At 49.0% G+C, this 5869-nt stretch overlaps 1 long non-coding RNA gene across 1 annotated transcript; it reads right to left on the reverse strand.

Moving 5' to 3' along the window:
* Positions 1-899: 899 nt before the first annotated feature.
* LOC118611973 lies at positions 900-5869 on the reverse strand. The gene is made up of 2 exons (XR_004954572.1): positions 4204-5869; positions 900-2978 (listed from the first exon to the last, which is right to left on the reverse strand). It is a non-coding gene; the product is annotated as an uncharacterized LOC118611973 (long non-coding RNA).

Consider the following 5869-nt stretch of genomic DNA (forward strand, 5'->3'; position numbering starts at 1 on the left):
TAGGCTAGAGTATTCAGATGCACAGATGTGCCGAGAACAGACATTCTTGCATTATTTTCAAGGTTTGGGGGAGAACATTCAGTCTTTGGCACTAAGTAAAAGTTAGCTGTTAGTTTCTAGGTACGATACCATTTTTATTTCTGATTTTGGTATTTTGTGCTTTCTCTTTTATTTTTTTTCCTTGGTCAGTTTAGTTGAAGATTTATCAAATTTGTGAGTCTTTTTGAAAAACCAGCTTTTGGTTTCCTTGATTGCTTCTATTATTTTTCTCTTTTATTTGTTAATTTCCATTCTGATCTGTATTATTCCCTGCCTTGTACTTTGCATTTGAATCAGTCTTCTTTTTCTGGCTTTTTCAGACGGAAGATGAAAATACCGATTTTAGGTTTTCTTTCGTTTCAGTATGTGTTCAAAACTATAAATTATTCACTCAGTGTGCTTTAGTTGCTACCCGAATTTTGATGTAGTGGGTTTTTCCATTTTGGGTTCAGTTCAAAATATTATCTGATTCCTATTTCCTTTGGGATCTCTTTTTTTACTTAATGTTTTATGAATAACCTGGATTTTGCGTTCATACCTGCTTGACACAAGATGTTGTAACGATGAATTAACTGAGCAACAGTAGAGTGCGTGACTAAAACCTACGCTGTCTCAAGGTCCAGTGTCCACTGGTACAGGTCGCCGTGAGAAGCAGCACCGCCGACTGGTTATGAGCTCAGACTCCAAAGCCGCCCCGACTCTTTAGAATGCGGCCTTTATCACGGACTGGCTCTGTGACCTTGAGTAAGTTATTTAGTCCTGCGTAGCCCAGTTTCCTCGCTTTGTATCATACAGTTGCTCCGTGGAGTAAATGAGTGATCTATGTAAAGCACTTAGTGTCTGGCATGAAGTAAGTCTCATATGTTAGCTCATTAATGACTGAGCTTAAAGAGTCTCTCTCCCTGGTAACTATTAACAGTGGCCGGTGGAATTGGATGGCAAGGGAAATACAGGCACGGGGAAAAATGAGATTCTGTGTTGGAAGGCTTCTTAAAGAGTAAAGCGTAACTTTTATTTGAAAGAAATAGTCTTGTGTGAAGTGTGAATACATACAGGAATTTTTTTAAATCTCAGGCACACATACACACACACTACCATGTCACTTATGCTTTACAACATGGTTGTAAAATATAACTATCTGACATAGTTGTAATTTTATTTTTTGCGATGTCTTCCAGAAGTGTTATTCCCTTCTACTCTTACCATGAATAACATTTACTATGTTTGTTAAGGCATCTTGTTTACCACCAAGGTGTAAGTTATGTAATTTTTTCTGAACCTTTGAGAATGAGTTGCAGACATCATGAACTTCAACCTCGAAATATTTCTGTTTATCCCTTAGAAACTAGGATAGTCTCTTACATAACTACTATATAATTATGAAATTCAGGAAATTCAACATTGATACAGTACTTTTACTAGAACACAGGTTATACGCATATTTCCCCATTCGTCCCAATGCTATTTATAGCAACACCTTAGTCGTGCCAAGAATCCACTCCGGGATGACACATTGCATTTAGTCGTCGTATCTCTTTAGTCTCCTTTAATCTGGAATGGTTCTTCTTTGTTTTTCACAAAATTGGCATTTTAGAGAGCAGGTGAGTCATTTAGTAGAATTCCCCTCGACTCGAGTCTCTCAGGTAGTTTCATCGTGATTAGACTCTGGCGACAGCTTTCGGGCAGGAGCACAGCACGGGTGGCGTGTCCTCGCCCGTCGCATCAGGAGGGGGCACGATGTCTGTTTTACCTGTGACTGGTGGGGTGACTTTAATCACTCGGTTACGGTGGAGTCCAGCTCCGGCTCATTCTTGCGAGTTCGATGCCTAAGCTCTCGGTGGGACAGAGACGTCCTTTTTCACATGGTCGTTTGGCTACACGGAGGTGTTCCCATGGTTTCCTGGATGGACTTGAACTGATGGGGCCCTAGGGTAGGGGACAGGTGGGTTCAGGGTGTACTTGAAAGCTGGATCCAGAATAAATGGAGCTTAGTCTCTCGAAGGTTCACTAAGCCCACGGCTAGACATTTTGCAAGTCGGTGGGAAAGGGTTAATAAGGACATGGACATCTGGTTTCCCTTAAGGAGAGTCGAGCGTCCCCCAAATATCACTCTATTACACCTGAAGAAGTTAAATGGTCCCGTTCCCATGGAATCGTCAGCCAATGTCGTCCAGACCTGTGATTTATAGAAAAAGTAGCTGTTCCTTAATTTTCCCCACAATGGCTTCATTCTTACCTTATGAACCTGCTTTGTCAGTGTTCGCTTTGATTTATGGAAGATTTCAAACTCCCCAAATAACTATCCCTTTTCTTTTCATTAAAGTTAATCCCCACAAAGACACTTTCATCCGCTGATTAGTCATGCCCCAGTGAGCTCCGCTAACCAGAGGCTAAGTTACTGATGTGTTAAAGATGAAACCTCCACGTCCTGGGACCGCCGAAGAAACCCCACATGCTGTTTGACAGTCGGAATCTCACGACGGACGGCCTCTTCCGAGCGGCCTCGGTCGCATGTGCTCCTCGGGGTCCATAAATCTCTCTGGCCCCACGGCCTGTGAGGGCTGAGTGGCCGTGGGGCCAAGTTCAGGCTGCCAACACACACCGCCCTGCGTCCCCGGGTGCGTGGGGCCTTCCTCAGACTGCAGCTTGCATTCCCGGTCGCATGCGGTCAGCAGCCGATCTGGTTCCCCAGAAGCGCCCGTTCATTGTTGTCACCTGGCCTGCGGCCTCATACATTTGCACCGACCCCCACGTCGACGAGACAGGAGCTTGGGCGTGATGTCGGCCACCAATGCTGCCGCCCCGCCGTCCTTCCTGCTGGTTCCGGGCCGTGTGCGAGCTTGGCTCAGCTGGTCGCAGGCCTCATGAGGTGGCGGCGAAGTCCTCTCAGCACAAAAGAGCAGCGCACGTGGAAATGTGCGGTAATTCCTCACCAGCCACTTTAAAAAAAAAAAAAAATTTTTTTTTTTGGATTAAAAAGAAAAGTAGATGTTAGACCTTTTTACATACGTGAGGTTCAGTGTGGTCTGAGGCCACCATTTCTCAACCGGCAGTTCATTGGGCCGCATGGTCCCTGCGTTAGAGGATGCGCAGGGTTCAGCATCCGCGGCGCCCACAGCCCGTGGCAAGAGAGACTCGCAGTCATTGTGACAGTCACAAATGCCCTTTTCTTTTCCTTGCCCACACTTTAAACTGATCTTGTTTCTAAACAATGATCACGTTTTCTCTGCTTTCCAGCCCTTGGTTTAGACCAGGCGTTGGCAAAATTTTCTGAAATTTCAGATAGGAAATATTTTCTTGCTTTGCAAGCCACATAGTCTCTGTCCCAACTACTCAACCCTACCATTCGAACCCAGAAGCAGTCAGAGACAATTACGTAAAAGAATGGGTGTGGCTGTGGTCTAATAAAACTTTATTAGTTGGCCCCTGATAGACACCTATAATACCTAAGAGATTAGGACAGTGGTCCCCAGGCCACCCTGTAGGCCAGGTCTAATCTTCTCCCCCCCCTTTTGAAAACATTCAGTGGCTTCCCTTTTTATCTTATTAGCAAAGGGTGGACTTGGACCACGTCATTAGAACTACTTGAGCTGCTTTTGGAAACGCACTGTCCTCTAGTTTCTTCTCCAGAGCCGCTAAGACAGCATCTCTAGGGGACAGGCCGGGGAGCCGCACGTGAACAAGCCTCGGCCATAGACCCCGCTCCTCCTCCGCATGCTTCGTGGGGTGTGCTGGGAGGTGGGGAAAACCTTGCAGAGACGATGATAGCTGACCAAGGCCTGGAGGAGGAGGCTTTCCTGAGTGCACGTCTGGGAAGGGTGTTCCAGGCAGAGAGAACGGGAGTCGAAGCCCCTGCGATGGTGTCTGGGGAGATGGCCAGTGTGGTTGGTGCGGGGGAGGGAGCCGCAAGAAGAGGTGAGAGGCCTGAGGGGAAAGGGGGCGGGGGGGGGCGGGGCAGAAGGGGTGCGGCCCGGAAGGCCACAGAGACACTTGGCTTTAGCTCAGAACAAAATGGGAGCCCTTGGAGAGTTCGAGCAGGTCAAATTAAGCAAGCTATTCCAGGAATTTCGCCGTCCCTTCCTCCTCCTCCTCGTTCAGGCTGGGCATTTGTCTCCCTCCCGTCCTGGGCAGCAAGTCCCCGTGAGAAACGAGGCTCTGTCTTACCTGCTGTGACCCTCAGTGCCTAGCCATGGCCAGGACCTCTTGGGTATTCAGCAAACACCGACAAGTGCAAAAATGCCTTTGCCTTCCTCCGCGCGGGATTCTGATTTTGGATTGCTAAGAACTTCTAGAGAAAAATGCAGTCTTTTCCAAATATTTATTTTCCTGTGAGTAGCTTAATAAATGACATATTATCTTTTTTTTTTTTTAATCCCATCATCCAAAACATTTCACCAGAGAACCAGAAATCAACATGCCTTTCCTTTGTGATCGTAAACAAACCTGAACTAAGAATTAACCTTTTCGGGAGGCGACCGTGCTGGCACGGAGAAAGCCGATCCCTCCTTTCTGTGTTGGGCCCTTGGGGAGGTTCGCAGTTCCCCTTCCTGCCCGTAGCCCGGCCTCCTGTGTCCGTGCGACCCCTCGCCTCCCTGCAAGGATCTTCCTGGGCAGCGGCGCCCGCAGCCCCAGCCGAGGAAGGGGCTGGGCGCCGTTCGCACTGACCATGCGGTGGCCTCCTGGCCTGACACCCGGGCTGGACTCCAGGCTGCAGAGCTTGGCTCCCACTCTGCCTTCTGGCTCGACGTTTTCCTCCCCTGGGCGCTGACAACCCGCCGCCCCTCTGGCTGGCCACAGGGCTGGAAACACACCTGCCTCGGAGAGGCCACCAGGAGCCCCTGTCCTCTGTCCCTTTATTTCTGGAAAGGGCAGGAGGGAAATAAAAGTACCCACATCCTCTCCAACACCTGACACGTAACGAACTTGGAGGGAGGAGAGTTTAAGGAAGAAGAACGTCACTGGTCAAAGAAACCACAGTATTTATTTAACTTGCATTTGCGTGTGAGTGTGCTTGTGAGTGTGAGCTTTCGTTCCTACCAGGAGCTCTCTGTTCTTTTTATCTGTATTTATAAGAAGCAGTCAAACGGTTCTTCCTGTTCTGTGTCTAGGAAGCGACTTCCCTTTGGGGCAGCAGGGTGCAGAAGAGCTGACTGAGAGCTGCCTTAGCACAGGAGGGATCTGCACCTCCTTCCCTCTAGACGGGAAGCCCGCCATGAGCCCCACGGGCCAGGGGCCGTCGCTGTTTTCTGTCTGTGTGGTTGGTCCGTGGGTGCTTCGTTAGTACTTGCTAAATGGCGGAGTAGGAGATGTTACCTGACTTTAAAATATTACCCGCTGTGCTCCCCAATATTTCTTTCTACCCCATAACCTTTGCTCTGCTCCAAATAGGCAGCTGCAGAGAGACACGATGAATGAATGAATGAATGAATGAGAAGACAGAGTTTTGAGGGGACTCAGAGGAGAACCATTGCTTTGGACAAATTCCTTATGAATTAGATTTTCTGAGGACAAGGGGGTACGCAAGGAGGGTCAGGACGAGTCCCCGTGCTTTGTTCTCCATCATTCCTCTGAGCCACCTCCCAGGGAGAGAGCTGACAGCAGAAACCGAGGCGTGTGTGAGGAGCCCGAGAGGGCTGAGGTCTGAGGCCTGCCTTACCAACACCCGGAGCAGACGGAGCTGTGCCAGCCCCTCCTGAGAGCCGAAGAACATTCCCCAGGAGCCTGAGGACAGCACTGAGCAGGGGCCAGGCTGCCCGTGTGAGCCCAGCAGCAGGACACCCCTGGAGCTGTCCGTGACACCCCAGTGGCTAGCAACCCCTCTGCCAGCTGC

Source organism: Rousettus aegyptiacus, unplaced genomic scaffold (genome assembly GCF_014176215.1).
Source record: "Rousettus aegyptiacus isolate mRouAeg1 unplaced genomic scaffold, mRouAeg1.p scaffold_m13_p_15, whole genome shotgun sequence".
Taxonomy (NCBI): domain Eukaryota; kingdom Metazoa; phylum Chordata; class Mammalia; order Chiroptera; family Pteropodidae; genus Rousettus; species Rousettus aegyptiacus.